The sequence below is a fragment of the Pleurodeles waltl genome, chromosome 7 (genome assembly GCF_031143425.1).
Source record: "Pleurodeles waltl isolate 20211129_DDA chromosome 7, aPleWal1.hap1.20221129, whole genome shotgun sequence".
Taxonomy (NCBI): domain Eukaryota; kingdom Metazoa; phylum Chordata; class Amphibia; order Caudata; family Salamandridae; genus Pleurodeles; species Pleurodeles waltl.
The window spans coordinates 202,743,061-202,764,338 of record NC_090446.1 but is presented as its reverse complement, the minus strand read 5'-3'; the positions used below and the strand labels follow the sequence as shown (position 1 = coordinate 202,764,338).

The window sequence follows — 21,278 nt, the reverse complement described above, 5'->3', positions numbered from 1 at the left end:
ATGAGATAGTTAGGACTTTCTTAATTGGCCCTCACAGGACACCATATGAGCTATCATTAGTGTAAGTGTCGGTATTATAGTCCAATGAAGACATGAGGGTAGCATTATTCCGAGACATAAACAAATCTTATCAGCATAATCCCAATTCATCAAACTCCTTGTTTTTCCAGCCAATGTGTGGAATAAATTAGTTGGAGGTGAAATAATGGAACTACTTCTACTTGCAAACATCGAGAGAAAGTTATAATAACTAAATGCATTTTTGTATATGGTATAGTCAGAAACATGACCAGTAAGATCATTTAAGAACAAACTATAGTTAATGATATGCCTCATCTCCTTCCAATGAGAGTTGACTTTTGAAGGTCGGAGTTGGATTTTGTGTCTGAAGCAAACTGAAAGATATGCTTCACCGCTGGTATATTTAAGGCAACCTCAAAGGCATTGTTAAAATAATGTGTTAGAGGGCTGAGAAGATTTATATAAAACTCTCCCACCCAGAACATAGCTACATTAGATACGTGGCTACTAGTAAAAGAATAAAATGCTCCTATCGGCACAGTAATGATGTCAGAGAGAGTCAAAATTATTATATAAAAATGTATTAATAAAAAGGTTTTTTCGTTCGCTCTCAAACCAAAATCATTGAAAATGAGGCGAATCAAGAAATTACTGAGTGATTTCCCTATAGAATGAAACTGAGACCAAAGTTAGCAGGCCCCTTTTCTTTCTTTCTGAATTAGCAGCAATAAGAAGGGGTAATGATATACAGTGTATCCTAGGTTTTGTTTCAACAAATCAGATCATACCCTCTGATGAGTTCTTCCCATTCGAGGTTGGTTAGATTGGCGCTTAGCCCAGCAATGTTCCAAGAAACAATTTGGGCAACTGTGGGAGAAGTTTGTATGGATGACACTACTGGGTCCTCCCTTAAGGCAAGTAATGTTGCTGAATTTACAATCTCAGGGGGTCAGTAGACCTTTAATCGACTCATGACATGATGAGGGCCCAGCAGGTGCCTTATCAGTAATTCAATTAATGACATGTTTTTAGCCTGGGGAGTGTATTTATTGGTGACAGGCATGTTACAAAGAAGTGGAATAGCGTGCTTGTCAGGGCCGAGCACCACAGGAGATTGACACATGCTTTGATTATGAAAATACAACAAAGGAACTGCCTTTATCACATTGCAAGACAGAAGTGAGGTTTTTTTTTTTTTAAGATGTTTTTTATTGAGTCAAATACAAGAACATTAACTTAACATTGCCAGGACAGAGATATGCAGTTGTGAATATATATGCATAAGGAATAATGTACTTATAAATGCATATTAAACATGTACATGAATTAGGCATATACAGCAATATAGTATCAAAGACTCCAAGTTTGAAAAAAGAAAGAAGAAAGAGAGAGGGAGAGGGAGAAGAGCTATAGGGATAGAAAAGGGAATCAAGTGATAGCCATGTGGAGAGAGAGGTAATAGACATTAGTTACAGCGAATGTAAGATGAAATAAGTATATATAAGAAGAAAAACAGGAAATATATTGAAATTTTTTAAAAAGGAGGAGAATAAGCCATTTCCTTCGCAGTGCGTGAGAGATAGTCACTTAGTGGCAACCATAGCTGATGACGTTTGAAGAAAGTTCCTGTTGAATCAGTCTTGTAGCTGTCAAGTCTATGATGATAACATACAGAATTCCACCACTGTCTGAGAGTAATGTTCTCCGAAGATTTTCAGTTAGACGTAATAATAGAGATTGCAATAGAAAGCAAAAGGTCCACCAATTTTCCAAGAGGCCTGAATGAACTCCAGATATCATGTATACCACCCAAAAACAGTAATTCATATGACATTGGTAAGGAGATCTGGGCTATTGCTGAAATGCGAGACCATACGGAGGACCAAAAAGTAGATAGGGATGGACAGGAAAAAAACATCTGAAAGTCAGTACCCTGCTGAGTGTGGCAGCGCCAACAATTGTCATTTTGTGAAAGTTTGAGTTTGTAAAGGCATACAGGAGTGTAGAAAAGTCTGTTATAAAAAAAATATAGGGTATGTGTGAGGCTTGCAGTGCGTGCAGTGGAATGTATCTTATACCATATTCTATCCCATAAAGAAGTTGGCCAAACAACACCAAGATCTGATTCCCACAGTGTCTCAATAGGTGATTTGAGTCTAGGTGAAACAGACGTTCTTAAAAGTTTATAAATTCCAGCTGCCCTAGGATAATTAGAAGTTACAATCGGGTGTGGAGATGATGCAAGAGAAGAATGATTATGATGTATAAGTTTATTGTGGGCCTCTTGGACTAGAGTAGAAAGAATGATATATTGGAATTTCATGCGAATAGGGAGATTATAAATTCCTGAGAGAGTAGTAAAAGGGATGATAGAGTCTTTATGATATAATTGGGAAATGAGAAAAATACCTTTAGTCATCCAAGCCTTCCAACACAAGGTTTTTACCTTGTTTCCTAAGTGAACTATTGTGCCAAATAGGTCTGTTAAAGAATTGATTAATGGGGGTAAGATGCGAAATAAAAAAACGTTTCAGTAAGTTGACTGAATGTTAGATAGTTCTGGGCAACCAGAATTTTGGGGGGTTAGAAATAAATATAATGTGTTTATGGGAAAAGGGAGAAATAAATGTTTCTTTCAAAGAGAACCATAGCTTTTGAGGGGCATCATTGAGCGTAGATAAATAGGGATATATTTCTTAATGCCAAAAGATTTGTGATAAGTTATAAAGTCAGGGAAATTAACTCCACATTGTACTTTAGGAAGTTTTAATTTCGAGAGAGAGATTCGGGATTGTTTACCGTTCCACGGGAACTTGGATAGAATTTTATCAATTGAACTAAAAATTAGTTTAGGTACCTTAATAGGAAGCATCATAAGGAAGACGTTAATGATAGGGAGAAGCATCATCTTAATGGTGTCCAAGCGGCCCCACCACGTGAGATATAACGGAGACCATTTCTGTGTGAGATCTACAAGCTTTGCAGATAAGATTTCTAAATTAGTCCTTAATGTATCCTTGAGAGTAGTGCAGTACCATACCCCTAGGCATTTAATCTTAGAAGAATTCCAAGATAATCCTGCATCAAGGAATACAGAGCCAGTGCAATTAGCATTAAGTGGTAAGACCACTGTTTTGTCTATATTAAGTTTATAGCCAGATACATCAGAATATAAATTGAGCTCATGCAGGAATGCAGGAAGAGAAGTGTCAGGGTGAGACATGAACAAAAGAATATCAGCATATGCCATAAATTTGATGTGTGCATTATTAATTTGAAACCCCTGTAAATTGTTCAGACGTTTTTAATTGGTATAGAAAAGGTTCGAGAGCCAAAATAAATAGTAAAGGAGATAATGGGCATCCCCGACGAGTACCCCTTTTAAGAGGGAAAAAAGGAGATCGGATACCGTTTGTTATAACCGAGGATCATGGTGAGGAATAAAGAATGGATATAAAATGTTGGAATTTAGTACCTAGTCCATGCCATTCAAATGCTTTCGACAAGAAACTCCAGTAGACCCTATCAAAGGCCTTTTCCACATCCAATGATAAAGCTGCCAGAGGAATCTTAAGTTTAGATGCCTTGTTAATACATTTTTTAAAAGTACGGGAATTATCTGCTACATTTCTATTAGGGATAAAACCAGATTGATGAGAATCAATAAGGTCAGGTATATATGGGAGTAAACGGAGAGCTAAAACTTTGGCATAGAGTTTACAATCCGTATTAAAGATATGGGTCTATAATTTTTACAGTCAGTCGCATCCCAATCTTTTTTGGGAATAAGACAAATCATGGCCTCCATAAATGAGCCAGATGCAGAACCTGACATTATAAAGTGATTAAGTAATTGAAAGAGTTTGTGGAAAAGAGACTTAGCAAACTGAATAAAGAATTCTACTGTGAAGCCATCTGGGCCTGGAGCATTACCCTTGGGGAGAGATTATAAAGCTGTATATAGTTCGGTAAGTTGTAGGGGTTGGTCTAAAGATGAGAGGTCAATCTGCAATGGGTCTCTTGGTTTGAGATTAGAGAAATATTGGTTGAGAGATTCAACTGTTGGTATGTGTTCTGGAGTGTACAGGTCCTTATAGTAAGAAGCGAAACACAATGCTATATCTTTATCTCTAAAGTGTTTAACACCATCGTTATCTGTGATAGATTTAATAGTTGTTTTTTCTTTTCTTTGTTTCAAATATCGAGCTAGAAGAGAACCAGCTTTATTGTTACCACCATAATATCTGGCATTTATTTTCAGGAGGGTGCCGCATGCTTGTTCAGTGGTATATTGGTTAAACTCCATTTTAGCTGAGACTAGTGCTTCAAGATGTGATTTACTAGTTTTGTGAGTATAGTATTCATGTTCTAGGGACTTCATATTTTCAAGGATGGAAGTCGATTTTTGTTGAGCAGACTTTTTTTTTGAGTTAGCGTAACTTATTATGAAACCCCTAGAGGCTGCTTTGAATGCATCCCCCACAAAATAAAATGATAGTTGATCACTATTGTTGATGTGAAAGTATTCTTCAATAAACTTACTGAAGGAAGCGATAAAAGTAGCATCTGAAAGTAGAGAGTTATTAAACCTCCATGAAGATGTTTTAGAACCATTAAGAAAAAGATCAAGGTCAATAATCACAGGTGCGTGATCTGAGATCAAAATAGCACCAATTTCAGAGTTGACCATATGTTGCAATAAACCTTTACTCAGAAATATATAATCAAGCCTAGAATGGGAATGGTGGGTAGGAGAACAAAAAGAGTATTCCAAGAGGTCGGGATTGTATACTCTCCAGGAATCAGAGAGAGAATGCTGTGGAATGAAACGTGACATGGAACGTCTGTCCAAAAATTTATCGAGAATTTGGTTGCAGTCACCACCTATTAGTAAATTGTTTGAGGAATGTTCAGAGATAATATGTGAAAGATTCTTCCACAAATTTGGATCTGGATGTGTGGGTCGTATATATTTAGGATAGTAAGAGAAATATCGCAAATTGTAAATGTAACAAGTACCCAGTTACCTTCTGTATCTTGATGCTGTGAAATTATGGTAGGTTTGAGAGATTTATGACAGAGTATAATTACCCCATTTTTGTTTGTGATGGAAGGGGAGTAGAAAATGTCCCCCACCCATTGTTTTTTAAGCTTAATTGCCTCAGAGTCGTTGAGGTGAGTCTCTTGCAACAAAGCAATGTGGCATTTCAAACAAGCTAGGTGAGATAAAACATTTAATGAGGTGTTTAAACCCCTTAACATTCCAATTAACAGTTCTAAGTTGCATAACAAGAAGTAATAATAAACAACTGCTGTAACAAGGAAAAAACTAGGCAAATAAATTTTGCAAAAGCAAAAAAATGGGAAAGAAACAAGATAGTAAAGAAAAAGAAAAGGAGGAAGATGACCTCCAGAAGTTGTATATACATGGATGTGGCAATACAGGGACTAAAGTCCACGAATGCTAAAGAAAACAAGATAAAAAGTGAATACCCCGAAAGGTAGAGGGACAGCTGAGAACCTGAAAAGACAGGCAAGAGTGGCTTCAGCACAAAAAAAGTGATATTAGATATTAAAATATATGAAGGCGAGTTTCATGGAAGAAAAAAACCAAACATACAAACGAAAAATGTACCATTCAGGAGACCAAATAACGTAACAACTACAGTAAAGGACTGTGACATGAAAAACAATAAAAATCAAAGCTTACCAGTGGAACGTGTAGGAGAACAGTTTAGATGGTGAGAAAGGGATACAGTTGGGAAAGGAACATGAGGATTGCACAAAGAACACTATCTAAAAAAATATATATATATATATATATATATATATATATATATATATATATATATATATATATATATATATATGAAAATAAGAATATGCAGAGAAGGAAAATCATGGATATAAATATTAAACATAACCATTACTATTAAACTGTCCAGAAAAAAAAAAAGAAAGGACATTAAAGACACATTAAATTATATCTTCAAGTAATTGCAGATGCTCCTAGTTCCATTGCTTCTGTTTTGTGTTGGTTAATAAATGTTTGTAGTGCTGAAGGTTCCTCAAACGAGTACGATTTGAGTTGTGGACGTAAGTCCAAAAACTGTTTGTGACGTGCAGCTGTAGCAGGAGAGAAGTCTTGCGTGAAAAACACTTCATGACCTGACCATAGCAAAGAACCCATCTTTTTGGCTTCCGAGAGTATTTGCATCAAGTCAGTAAATTGGAGAAAGAGAATATTAATTCCTCTAGGATGTGCACGAGGGCCAGTTGAAGTCTGTGGACCTAAACAATGTGCCTGTTGGATAGAGAGGGGAGAGGTAGGAGGCAAGCGAAGAATTGAAGGTGTTGCTGTTTGAAGGAATGCAATCATGTTAGAGCCTTCCGAACCTTCTGGAATCCCATAAAGGCGAAGATTATTTCTCCTATTTCTGTTTTCTAAGTTTTCGGTAAGCCTTTTAAGTTGAGCTATGTCTTTAGAGATCTGAGGATTGACAGTGTTACAATCTTCAAGGTTACTGACTCTCTGTTCCAGAGTACAAATTTGTTGTTCGTGTTGGGACCATTGCTCCTCAATACGTTGCAAAGAGGCATTAGTGTCCATCATAAAGGGCTTTAGTGCACGCAATTCCTCCATGACATCATCTAGAGTAAGATGTGTAGGTGATTTGAGGGAGAATCAAGGTCTTTTTTGGGGCGCTTGACGGAGAAGGTGTTAGATTTTTTTTCGCAATTGCGCCAGCAGCATGAGATGAAGAGGCACTATCCTTTAAAAAGACTGCAGCACTATCCATTGTTAAAGCTGATGGTAGAGAAGATTTAGTTATATGTGTGCGCACCACTCGAAGAGGACTATTAGACTTGGAGAAAGATGATGGCTGGCAACTCTGAGAATTATTTGGTCTCCCCATGAAAGCCAGGAGCTATTTGGTAATAGGAAGCCAGCAATGTGAGGTGTTGATGAAATTATATGAGGATGAGAAGCTGCTGCCAGAAGTTTCCAACAACAGAGCAAAATATAATAAAAAAAATATAAATAGAAAATCCTAAATTATTCTCTCATAACAGGCATGACAGAATACCACAAGAGCAAAGCACTTTACTGCACATAGTCAAACAATTGCTGACTAGTTTTAAGGGAACCTTCTGAAAAGGAAAAAATCCCCTCCATCAAAGGAAAGCATTTACCATGCTATGAAGAACAATTTGAAAGAGCTCCTTGACAAGAGTTGCCAGTTAATACTGAAAGTTGAAAACCTCAGCTAAATGTGTTTGAAGAGAGAGGTCAAAAGTTGAGCTGGCTGTCAGAAGGTAATAAATATTCAATTGCAGAGGAAACTAGATTTGTAGAATCACATCCAGGCAAGCAGTTAAAAGTCAAATAGAAACATCTCTGTGAAAGTTTAGGTTTGTGCACAGGCTTAAGGAGTGAAATGAGGCAGATAAATAATTACCTCAGGCCCTCACATGAAGTCTCTGAAATGACTTCAAAACTCGATGTCTCTGTAAGATAAAGGCATATTTATGCAGCAGCAGAGCTCCAGTGCTCAAAAATGCTGAAGAAATTAATCATTTTGATGTGAAAACATCTCCTTCTTTCCAGGAAGTGCTGAAGCCTCACGGTGTGACCTCCAGCCACGCCCCCAGAAGTGAGGTTTTAAGTAGTCTTAAAAGGCAATCTGCAACATTAGCTCTTCTCTCACCACAGTCATTGGCACTAGTCTTCTGCCCATGCCTGATCTAATCTACTAAACTCTGTGAGCTATTGAGATTTAATTGTGCCACAGGCTTAAGTCACCAAGTCTCCTGTTTACCCACTGAACAGTGTTGTTTAACGTTGGTCACGTACCTCATTCTGACGTGTGCACAACAATGGGACGCCTGTAAGCACCAAAACGGGCAGTATTGTTACTGGGAGTAGCCAGAAGGAAAACCGTTTACCCACAGCAGATGGAGCACAGACTTGAGGAACATTCGAGGGTCTAGGTTGGTGCAGTGGACAAGACAGGACACTCTTGGAATTTGTGTGCTGGAAAAGTCATGGCTGAAAGAACTGGCATACCCTTGGCGGAACAAGGGGTCAGCCAGTCTCATGGTGCAGCAGTTGAAGCGTCTTTAGTCTAGTGAGTATTATCAGGGAAGGTGTTTTTGCAAGGACCAGGATACTTTCCCCCAGCCTCACAGAAACGGAGTCAAAAAGCTTGGACACCAAACTCTCGAATCTATTCAGTTAGGCACTGAGCAGAAAGCATTTGCTCATACGCTCAGTCCTCATCACCTATCCAACAAATGGCTAAGTTAGTTCTTGTTGGAGCATTAGCATTCTAATGCAGGGGGCAGGCTGAGTCCTTTTTCTTCTTAGCTATTGGAAATCCCACTGAATCAGATACAGGTTTGTGCCAATGTTATCTAGTGGATCAATGGTGCGAATTTCATTAGAGGTGCATGGATTGGCCATCTTTCCCTTAGATTTTTCCTTTAATAAAACTGATGGAGTCATGATGCCAGAATTAGAGTTAAAACCTGTTCCTGCTTTAGACTGCTTACTAGAGTAGAACTCTAATGAGGATTTTCTGGTGACACACAGTCATTTCCATAGCATTTGTAAGATAGGAAGCAACAAAGCAAGGGAGTGTGTGATCCTTACCGCATGAAACAGCTGGCTTTCCTTTTCCCATTTTGACCCGAATAAGTCGGGGCAGAGTTGCAAAAACTAAAAGAGGTGGCTTTGCCATACCGCAGACAGGCTCAGAAACACCTACTATTGGCCCAGTCTTCTAAAAAGCAAGTCTGAGGCATGGCCTGTGCATAATGTGGGCTGAGAGTGCATTTTGAAGGGCAGCTGCTGTTGGGCTCTGCCACCTCCAAGAGATCACAGGCTGAAATGACCTTGGGCTTTGGAGTCACCTCACCCTTCTGACCTCCAGTAATCACAGTAAGTTCTCCGTGCAGTGTGGGATGAGCTAATTTTTTTTAATGCAGCTGTTATAGGTCTCTCCTCCTCCAGGAGACCACATGCTGAAATGGAATGTGGGCTTTGGAGTCGCCTCACCCCTTCTGGTCTCCAGTAATCACAATAAGTGCTGCTACACCTTGTTAGTGTTTTCAATGATGGTGTCTGAGTTAGACGAAATAGCGCAAGATGAAAATTAAAACACGCCAAACACTCTTTCTAAATGCTTGTCAAGTATTCAGGCGTGGAAAGGCACCTACGGTTTATCAAGAAAAATATTGATTCAGAAATCATGCCTTACACCTGCTGGCTTCTCAGTAACATCAAGACCCATTTTTTTCGGTATTGTACTTACTCAAGGTTAAGGCAGGGAGTGTAAACGTTTAGTTCATTGCAAACACTTCATTGAATGACTACTGTAATCCAACATAATTGAATTCATCTGATAATAATCTTTCTCACAAACTGCCATTAAAGCGGTTCTGTAGGCTATTTAACTCCCCAGACATTGTGTTTGATCATGTGTTAGACATTGTCGTCCTTATCTAATTGCATCAATTAATATTTTTGCTAGGCATATTTTAAACTGCAAAAAACATGTTAAAATAATGCTGACGTAGGATGCTGGGAAGAGCCAATGGGAGCTTTATGTCACAAGCTGAAGTGTAAAGTATTTGGGCAGGGTAGACAACCTCCTGCCTCCTTTTTAGGGCCGAGCCTGTGCTAGCATGCGTTTGCGCATGCATATCGCTTGCGAGACGCTGTAGTAATTAGAAAAGGGCTCGGAGCCCCATCCATATCACGTCAGTGTCTTTCATTGGTCAGTGGACTTACATTTTAAAATATGCTTGCTTTCATTAGTTGAAGGCATGCATACGTCATGCCTTTTCCGGTAGTTAGCCATTATCGAGCGCAGCGACCAAGTACTGAAAACATACGAGGCTCGATGTTTTCCGTCCGGTTTGTGGACTACTTTCTCTCTTTTTTCGCAGCGCGATCTCGCTTGGCATAAGTTGAGCGCCCTGTTACATAGTTAATTGCACTTTTGCCGGTTACGTAGATAATTGCTCTTTTGCCAATAGGTTTCACTACGAGTGAACTGAGCGCGATTGCGCTCTTTTTTTTTATTTAATGAGGCAAGAAAAGTCAGGTTGGGAGTTTGCAACTGCTAGTAGCTCTAACTCGGAGAAATACGAGACCTGTTGCATTGCAGATGCTTGTTTTAATTGGCTAGCTTATACACCTGTAATTGTGTTTGTGGCACAAATTTGACCTTCGAGCACCCTCTCCAGCAGTGCACATAGGTGGACCAGCAGAGGGTAGAGAAGGTAGGTGTGGAAGGAGAGATTAGGTACTTGGGTCCCTCTCCCTGGTAACAAAAATTATGGAATATAACGAGAAGACACAAGAAAATTGTGTATTTCCATGCTTAACATCTAGAAATGTTTCCTTTATTTGAAAGCTCGCTAGCCAGATATGGAATATCTAAGGAATGTTTTTAACAAAATTGATCTCCTGTAACCCCCATAGTTGTTTGAGCCTATAATTCATTCAGTGGGTGTGTTGAAAGAAAATCTGTAACAAGCAACCACATATAGCCAATTATTATATTATGATTCTGTGGATGCTAAGGCAAGAAATGCAGTTGCATATTGAAGAGAGACTTTTTCTCATCAGGTTTGCCAGCTGATGATTTGTACTACTATCAGAGGACGTGAAGACTTCATGAAATCATCGATCTTAATTTTGAACAATATTTTTGTAAAGAGTGCTTATAGACATTTTAATTCTTTTGTATTTGTATTTCTTGTTTTTTCTGTAATATTCTTAAATACAATTTGTTAGAAATTGGGTCATTTGTTGACAGTCAGGTTTCCCCCTGTTCAAGCAAGGACCCTCACTCAAGTAAGGGTAAAATAGAATCACCCTCAGCTAACTCCTGCTTACCCCCTTGGTAGCTTGGCAGAGCAGTAGGCTTAACTTCATAGTGTGAAGTGTAAAGTATTTGTACCAACATACACAGTAACTTAATGAAAACACTACAAAATGACACAACACAGGTTTAGAAAAATAGGAAATATTTATCTAAACAAAACTAGACCAAAATGTCAAAAATGCACAAGGGAAGTTCTCAATTAAAAAGCAAAAAGAGTCTTTCTGTAGTTTAAAACACACTCTAAGACTGTTAGCGTGAACATGTACCTTGGGTGCATCAAAAATAACAACGGCGAGTGTGCGTCAAAAAGGGCTTGCGATGTGTCGATTTCACTCATGAACGAGACCTTGCGTCGTTTCTCCTTCTGTCGGGTCGGGGCATGTCGTTTTTTCTCACCGCAGGAGAGCAATGTGTCGATCCGGTCAGCACTCTTGAGTCCAAGCAGGCATTGCGTTGTTTTTACACTCCCAGCGGTGTTTGCGGCGGAAATCCAGTCGCACGATGATCTAAAAATCACGCAGCGTGGGTTGCAATCTCCAAGCCTCCGTCAGCGATGCTGCGCGTCGTTTCTGTAGCTCCGTGCATCGATTCTTCGGTCGTGTTTCTGGCGAACGTCGATTTTCAGCCATAGAGCCGGAGGTGTGCCGTTTCTTCAGCCGCAGATTGGAGTTGCGTCGATCTTTTCCCCGTGCGGTGCTCTGTGCCTGGATTTCCTCCTCTTAGGCTGCCAGCTTCTCCTTTCAGGGTCCCAGGAACTGGATGGGCACCGCAGAGCAGAGTAGAGTAGGTGTCTCTCCAGAGACTCCAGGTGCGGGCAGGGAGAAGTCTTTGCTGTCCCTGAGACTTCAAACAATAGGAGGCACGCTCTAAATCAAGCCTTGTAGAGTTCTTCTCAAGATGGAAGGCACACAAAGTCCATTCTTTGACCTCTTACTCTGGCAGAAGCAGCAACTGCAGGATAGCTCCACAAAGCACAGTCTCAGGCAGGGCAGCTCTTCTTCCTCAGCTCTTCAGCTCTTCTCCAGGCAGAGGTTCCTCTTGTTTCCAGAAGTGTTCTAACGTCTGTGGTTTTGGGTTCCCTTCTTATACCCAATTTCTCCTTTGAAGTAGGCCCACTTCAAAACAAAGTCTCTCTTGAATGTGAAATAATGCCTTGCCCATGCCAGGCACCAGACATTCACCAGGTGGTTGGAGACTGCATTGTGTGAGGACAGGCACAGCCCTTTCAGGAGTAAGTGACCACTCCTCCCCTCCATCCTAGCACAGATGGCTCATCAGGAAATGCAGAGTACACCCCAGCTCCATTTGTGTCACTGTCTAGTGTGAGGTGCAACCAGCCCAACTGTCAAACTGACCCAGAAAGGTAATCCACAAACAGGCAGAGTCACAGAAATGGTATAGGCAAGAAAATGCTCACTTTCTAAAAGTGGCATTTTCAAACAAACAATCTTAAAATCAACTTTACTAAAAGATGTATTTTTAAATTGTGAGCTCAGAGACCCCAAACTCCTCATGTCCATCCGCTCCCAGAAGAACTCTACACTTTAATCAGATTTAAAGGTAGCCCCCATGTTAACCTATGAGAGGGACAGACCTTGCAAAGGTGAAAAATGAATTTAGCAATATTTCACTGTTAGGTCATATAAAACACATTACTATATGTCCTACCTTACCCATACACTACACACTGCCCTTAGGGCTACAGAAGGCCTACCTTAGGGGTGTCATACACGTAAGAAAAGGGAAGGTTTAGAATTTACAGTCAAAACTGCATACACAGACACTGAAGTGGCAGGTCTGAGACATGATTACAGAGCTACTTATGTGGGTGGCACAACCAGTGCTGCAGGCCCACTAGTAGCAGTTGATTTACAGGCCTTGGGCACATCTAGGGCACCGTACCAGGGACTTACTAATAAATCAAATATGCCAATCATGGATAAAACAATTACATACACATTTTGTAAAGGAGCACTTGCACTTTAGCACTGGTTAACAAAAACAGCAAAATCAGAGTCCAGCACACATCAACAACCTGGGAAACCGAGGCAAAAAGTTAAGGGAGACCACGCCAAGGCTGAAAAGTCTAATACAATTCCATTAACTTTAACACTCGGGCCGAATTACGAGTATGGCAGTCCTTGGACTACTGTTCCCACGGTGGCCATCAGACCGCCAAATTATGATGCTGGCTTTCGGACCGCCAGCACACCGCCGCCACCACCAGTATCAGAGATCCCGACAGGTTGGTGGCAGTGCTAGTCGTGGTCAACTACAGCTCTTCGAAGTTCGGCACCGCCATGCTGATTACAACTTACCTTTCCATGGTGACGACCCCGCCATGGAAGGCTGGCAAAAAGAGAGGAATGGGGCCACAGGGGGGGCCCTGCACTGCCCATGGCAATGGGAGTGCAGGGGCTCCCCTGTCAGCACACTCAGGCAGAGTGCATTCCTAGTGAGCTGCCGGTGCACACAGTGCAGCAGCATTGGCCTCAGCTCTTCCCCTGTCCTCCGGCTGGCATGGCAGTGAAATCATAATACGGTGGTGGGGAACGCCTCCCCAATGCAGAATTGGAAGTCTTGCAGTCGGACTGCGAGACTTCTAATCAGGCCCTCAATATTTTTTACAGCTTCAGGCTAAATACTACTTCAGCTCACATGGGCATTCCAAGGGACAAATATCTTTCTCCTGTAATTACAAAGTCACTCGCCCACAAGAATGGGCCAACTCACAACCTCACAGCCTCAAGTCAATTTAAGCATGGACTTCAGCCTAAAAATGTAATACGTTCTACATTCATCTTACCTAAATCTGAATTTAAATACCTGATCCTCAAAATATCTGCCTACATGTCAGAAATTGTCTTTCTGCTTGACATAGGTGTGCACCCTGATCATGCAGGAACCACAATCCAGGTCAGGGTAAGTCACAAGACACTCCCTAAATTAACTGTGCTAACCCCCAGTAGCTTGACTCAGAGCAAGCAGGCTTACCTTAAGAGGCAATGTGTAAAGCATTTGTGTGACACTGCAAACAGTAAAACAGGGAAAACACCACGTAAAGAGATACCACACCTCTTTAGTAAACTAGAACTTAATTTAATTTATTAAACAAGACCAAAATGACAAAGATCCAATAAGTAGAACTTGAGTTATAATTTTTAAAGTATAAACTGTAGAAAAGCTCTTAGAAGCTAAAAGTGCCAGCTGGGGCTATCGGAGCATGCTGGACCGGGACAAAGTCAAAAGTTCAGGCTGACTGGGATGGAGCGCTGGCCATCTACAGAGACTGTATTTGGCCTGCTGAACCAAAGTGCCTTAAATCCTAGTGCAGGAGTGTTACGCAGGTACTGAACCACGTAGACCAGGGTATACATTGGTTTACCCCACGCAGTTAAGGAGATGTGTTGAATCTCCCTAGGCAGTGGTGGGGATGCACCAGAGCCGAGAAGCGACTGAGTTTGGGTTCAGGTGCTGTCCATGTTGACTATGAGGCAATGCATTGATTCAGATGAGCACAATGGCTACAATGTGAAATTCGGCATCTAGGATGTCATCTCAAATGGGACATTGGGACCTTACCTTAAAAGGAAATGCTGCAGTGCTGGTTCTGATAATGATGCACCGATTTTATCCATGCTGAGGCAGAGATGTTCTGGTTCTGTCCACCAAACAGCAGAGATGCAGTAGTTCTACTGGAGCAACAGCTGAAGATCTCAAGTATCCATGACTGGGGTGGCACCAGTTGGCATGCCAGCTTCAAAGCTGACAGAGTCGGGTTGTAGTGTTGGATTGTTTGAATGTAATTTATGTTCCTGATACTTCATATCAGGATACTGGTAAGCTGGCCCTTGCAGTCGCTCTGGTTCTCGATTGGAGAGTTATGGGTCCAGTCCATCTAGCCCAGGCAAGGAGGGCAGCAGGCCATCACCGCTGGCAACAGTTCTCCTAGAGCAGCGGTCCAGCAAAGTGGCAGTCCTGGAGCAGCACAGCAGTCCTTCATCCTGGCAGGGTATCTACGGGACAAGAGTTGTGATGAAGTTGTAGGGTCTGAGGCCCAGTTCTTATAAACAGTGGTGCCTTTGAAGTGGGGTAGGGACTTCAAAGAAGTCTTTGAAGTGCACAGCGGTCCTCCCTTCCTTCTTTGGCTCCAGACACACTACATAAGGGTTTGCAGCCATTTGTGTGGGGACAGGGCACTCCCTATTAAGGTGCACATTGAGGCTGTAGTCAGCTCCTTTCTTTGACTCTGTCTTGATGGCTCATCAGAGACCATCAAGTCGCACCTATGCTCCAATTGTGTGTGGCTGTCTAGAGGAACTACACAAAGCCCAGCTGTCATCCACCCTAGGCGAGAGATAAGAGAAAGGATGCAGGCACACATAGTTAAGAGCAGGAAAATGCCACATTTCTAAAAGTGCAATTTTTCGAATTGTATCAATAATGCCGTCTTTACTATTAACGAGGATTTACAGATACAATTCCTTAGGTACTACACATGACAGATCTACCTCCTCTCAATCAGGAACTAAGGATGAGTAAATGTAATAAGGAATCCACAATGTTATCCTATGAGGGGGTAGGCCTCAAAGTAGTGAAAAATGAATTTGGGAGTTTTGCAATACCAGCGATTGTAAAAATGAAAGGTACATGCCCTCTGTTTTAATTACATAGCATCCTGGCATATGGACTAATCGGGCCTACCTAGTAAAGGGGATGTTTAAGGCTTGGCAAGGAATTTTAAATACCAAGTCGACATGGCATTGTGATAATGCTTTCAGGTTGCAGTGCCAGGCCTGGGACTTGCTTAGAGGGCTAGATAAGTGGGTGGCACAATCAGTGCTGCAGACCCACTAGTAGCATTTAATTTTCAGGCCCTGGGAACATGTAGTGGACTTTACTAGAGGCCTACAAGAATATTAAACATGCCAGTTGGGTATCTGCCAATCAAAATCTTGTTTAGGGGAGGCACTTTAGCACTGGTTAGCAATGGAGTCCTGAGGACAACAAAAACGAAATTGGAGGCAAGCAGGCAAAACAACAAAACGTAAGATTGGAGGCAAGCAGGAAAAATGTTTGAGGGAAGGCTGACTGGTCTAACACTACAGACCAAAACCCCCCAAGATTGTATTCCAAAAATACTCTAAAAACTGGATGCTATAGTGAGCAAACTAAAATAGAATGTGCCTAGACAACCAGTCTGTGGGTTAGAGAGGCCTGTCTTGAAGTGAACTGTTGCTGAGCCCCACAATACTCAAATAAATAAATGACTAAAATTAGGTTTCACTGAAGCCTCTTTAGCTTATCCTTGGCCACCTGGCACAGCAGTTGGGACTCTTCAGGTGAAAGTGCATTTGGTGATTGCATAATAATGCCAAAGCACTGTTGAAGATAAGACATAAGTATGTTTTAAATTCTCAAACTAATTTAGTACACATGAAATCAATAAAGTCATCCAAACAACACGATTTGACTGCAGGGATCAAGAGTTATTAAGTTAAGAAAAAGTATCCATAGAAAAACATTGGTAATTTAGAAAGGTACTTAGACAATAGGATGAAGTAGACCAGGTCCTGAATACCTTCTCAGCCTACTGACACAGAGATGTGTCATGCAAACCTAGGGATTCACCCAGGTCGTTTTTCATCATCGCAGCGATCACACAAATCGAGCACTTGCTAATTTGAGATTGCACGAGGTTCAGAAATGTGTGGGTGCACCGATTGTACCTGATTAGGTATTGAACACTTTGGAAAGAACACTGGCACACTGATCGCACATATTATTTCCGACCCCATGCATACAAACATTTCATGGTTTCTTTCACGGCAGGCTCTGCAGGCTTGCTGTACTGTGCTGTCAAGAAGGGGGTTTAGTTAGCCCTATTCCAATCACAGTTCAACCAGTTTGAGCAGCCCAGCGGACGAGCGGAGCTGCATCAGTGGAACGGTCTGGCTGCAGTCCTACCGCTGTGGCCGGAGGGTTGAGCCAGAGAGGGCGGAGATGCTCAGTCCAGGTTCTGGTGCGCTTTTCTTTCTTTCCATGAGCTCCCTCACCCCTCTTCTTCTCTCAAACAGTTCATGTCTTCTCTTTGCATCTGTGATTTGTGCAAGGTTTTTCCAGAAGCAAATTGAGCAACCTGCAGTTTGTCCCCAACCGTGATCCCATTTTAGGCACAGATGGACGTTTGCCTTCAAAAGGGGATTCCTTACCTGATCATAATCGGGACTTTTGTCATAAACTAAGAGGACAAGATGTGCCAGCGGGGCAAAAAGGAAGCTGTGGGCTTTGTGAGGTTAGATACCCTAGATTTGTGGTTGTGCTGAACGTTTGAGCTGTGTTGCAAAATGATCAGTGCAGGATCAACTTTTAAACAGCTGCACGGAAGTCACTTCACCGTCTTCAAAATGTGTTTTTTCCCAACTCTTTCAGTTTACATTCATGGTTAAATATCGTTCTTTTAGGAGGTAAAACTTGTTTTGCCGCTAGGCGGGGTTCCATGAGGACAAATATATCATTCACGACGTTCCACTGAACTGGACCAAGTACAACGCCCTCAGCTCTTTACTCTCAGAAGCAGTCACAAGTCTGTCAGGGAAGTTATTGCTGGGGTATAATAGGCTCTACAAGGGGCATTCCTGTCCCAGCACATATCGGAACACACGTGGTTGATAACAGCATAAGAACTTAAAAACCATGAGCCTTTGTTCTGTTTATCATATGCCCATGTTAAGAAATCCAAAGATTACAGTACAGTCATCCTTTTCGAGAATGCACTCAAGCCAGGTTGCCCAACATTTTCACCATATAAAATATTTATTTCAATTCATACATTGTACTTCACACCCACATGTTAAAAAAACGGACACAGTTTGAAAGACAAGAACAAATTCCCTGATTTTTTAAATATCTGCTGTGGCGTTCTTGCAACCAAGTGATTTATCTGAACCAGACCATTATATACATTTGTTAAATAAAACTTGACTTTAATTGTATAAACATTATAAATGTATATGCTTACTTGCTATGTTGTTCAATTGAATACTTGGTTCGAAAACTAATTGCGAAAAATATGACTAAAATGCTGACTCTCCTTTATAGACACGTTCCAGGGTTCAGACACAACAACTTGCTCCATGGAACTCATTCAAAAGTGTACAGCAACACCCTCCCTCATCCAATTCGCAAATACTTTTTCAGATGCAAACTGTCTGATGCATTCTTCCCCCTTCCGTGGTTCTGCTGCAGCGCTCTTACTGCCTCCACCATCCTGACTAACACAATTCTGCATTGGCAATCAGTGCTCCTCCTCTGAGCGCAGTTCCAGTTTGTTCATGCCTCTAAACAAATTAAGGTTTTTCTCTTGAGAATCTAAAGTATCATATTAGTTTGTTATAGCGCTGTTTTTTGAGGACTTATCTAATATTGATAGACCTTTAAAACTGCAACTCCGTTCATTTTTCCCCTTATCCGTTCCAGGGGTTCTCTTCTGGAACTTCACTGTTGTTGATGTCTTTCTTTCCTTTTTTACTCATCTGTCATGACGTAAGTGTTCTTCCTCTTTTTTCCATTCAGTCTTCCAGGTGATTGATTTTCTCACACTATAAAAGGATTAAAAAGAGCTGAGAGTGAACCTTTAGCGTGTCACGAATTTCTCTGCCTTAACAGTTGATTACTCATGCGTAATGATTTCATGTCGTCACCCTACTATTCTACTGTGTACCTTCCTGGAAGTATTCCTTGCCCTTTATGTAATGATCTTACTTGGCAACTTCCAGTAAAATATGTGTCCGGAGGTTTTTCCCCTTCTGGATTTCCTTGTGTTTTTGTCTGGAGGATTGGTGTTTCAACCCTTATTTTTTATTTTACCTTTCTACTCTTTGAATTCAAGATGGCCGATTAAAACAGCAGGCCTTATCTACAAGACCAAGATAATCAATTCTCAACAAGCCCTCAAAACTGATTGTTGCTTAATAAATTACATTTAATATCAAAATTGCTTAATCTCTCCTTTTAAGCTTCTCTTTTTGGTCATGAATGGGGTTGTCACACCCCATTTGATTTCCACACCCCTCTCTGATGGCCCGAGCACATCTACCCACTTCCTGTACAAACTACACTATCAACATCATTCAAAGCTCTCCCCACTGTAGCATATACACCCTGGTATAACAGGTTTCAGGGAGATGGCGGGAGACTGTGAATGTAAAGGACAGAAAGAACAACATAGATAGGACACTATAAAGTCAGAGGGGAAATGCAGCCTGAGGTGGGAAGTGAGGACATCCCTCAGTGTGGCTCACGATGGGCTGAGTGACAGTTCTCTTCAAGAGCTGGCGAGAAAGACAGCAACGTGGACTATATGAGCTGGGACAGAATGACATGCTGTAGGAGCTGAGAAATGACGTGAAGGTACATTTTATATTGTCAGAAGCAGCATTTGCACACTGAATGAGCGAACAAGAGAGGCAAACACTGAATTCCTTTATTTATTTATTGTTTCAGCTTTGCAACAAAGCCTTAAAATCAATGGGCATAAAGTTTACAGCTGCAGGATTACTTGAAAAGATGTACGACAATGCACACGCCATATAATACAACATTTTTCCATACTCCCTTAATAGCAATGATTTTTCCTTCCACATCAGAAGATATGTGTTACAGCCTATATAAACTTCAGACCAATAAGAATGCAATAAAACCCACATAATTAAGCTGACTAACACAGAAGATTAAGCCAAAGATTTAATATAAGTGGCGACCTCCACTATAACGCTATTAAGGTGCAAATATTCTCAACAGGAGGCACGCAATAGCATGTAGCAGCATAGGTCAACTGAAGTAAAAATGCAACTCTATTGCAGAAAATGCAGGAGCGTATCTGGTAAGATGATAAAAGCTTGTTATATGCTATTAAAATGCAAAGTTTCTAAACCGGAGGAAGACAATGGTAAATAGCATAAATGGATTTGATTAAAGTGCAACTCTAGTGCACAAAGTGCAAGAAAGTGTATCTGCGAAGATGATGAAAACTTATTGTGCAAAGATTCTTCATAGTAAAAGCCGACTAATGATAATGATGTAGCTGCACAAAGAGCAAACAAAGTGCTTCATATGGGTAGCTAGTCTAACATGTAAAGAGCAATGTATCATTGATTTACTTAAAACTATTCCTTAATCTCATTGTCTTTATGAATGCAAAAGTAGTAAAAGTGCATCCTCCGGTAGTGCTGTTACCGTAAAAGTGCAACTGGATGTTGAACCGTCAGCAGCAAAATATACCTATCAAAAATAGCAAATACACTCATTTATTTCCCTAGCTTGCTGTATGTGTTGTTTTCGGTGCCCATCCTGATGAACTGTTCTCTTTCCTTACAAGCAGCGTGTATGTAAGAAGCTACTGCCTGACAAAATTCCTTATACATTTCCGGCTAGTCAGATCTATAATAGAGTGTTAAGGCATCCTAGCAGTTCATTGTCTGAAATTTTAAAAATAAGGGATGGATCTGAAACCTTCAGAGGCCAAGTGACATGAGACACAGGAACATAAAGTGTGTCAATGTTTCCTGGCCACACAGAGGGCAGTCGCAGTCCAAACTCGTAATGTTCCTAATCTGAATCTGAGTTGTAAAGCCCTTTTCTCGGGTAGCAAATTCTAGTCAAGGAATGGTTCCTATTGTGGTTTGGGATTCATCATTGCGTATTTTGTCAACAGTGCACCTTTCCTGAGCTTGAGATTTTGCCACGTTAGCGCCCCAGAATTATTTTTCACCATTAGTATTTATTTGTGTTTTCTGGATTGTGCGAAAAATCAGTTGACTTGAGAATGCACTTTACATGTCTGAACCAAGGCAGACTAATGCACTTCTGGCTTCTGGGACATCCTTCAACAACTTCTGAAACTGTGAGGACTGGGGTAGTCTATACTGTCATCCAGTATCCTACCGGGATAAAGCTTTGAGATCAGCTAATGAGATCATTTCCAATTCGGCTCTAAGTCTTACCATTGGAAACGGAGAGGCAAATTCTGAACTCAGTATCAAAAGGGGGATATGACCAAGGATGTGGATGTTCATCTATATTCTATCATAAAATTGCAGTAGTACAAAAGTGATATTGGGTGGTGGCAGCAGCAGAGTGGCACTTTAAAGCATAGTGTCACCCACATCTTAATTTGTGCTAACCTCTGATAATCAACATCGGTGCATGTATGAGATAAAGAACAGAATGTGACAAAAAGTGCGATGTTTAAATGTATCTTTAAGGTGTAAAAACAAAAGTCCTTCAGGCATTGGTATGGAACCAGTTCCTAGCAGATGGCTGAATGGGGCTTACCTAAACAAGTCAATGGCCGAGAAGGGC

General features: G+C 41.0%; 1 protein-coding gene across 1 annotated transcript in view; it reads left to right on the top strand.

The window, feature by feature from the left end:
• Positions 1-21,278, top strand: part of SLC13A3 (solute carrier family 13 member 3) — a 346,390-nt gene that overhangs the window by 67,572 nt on the left and 257,540 nt on the right. The gene's annotated exons all lie outside the window — the stretch shown is intronic.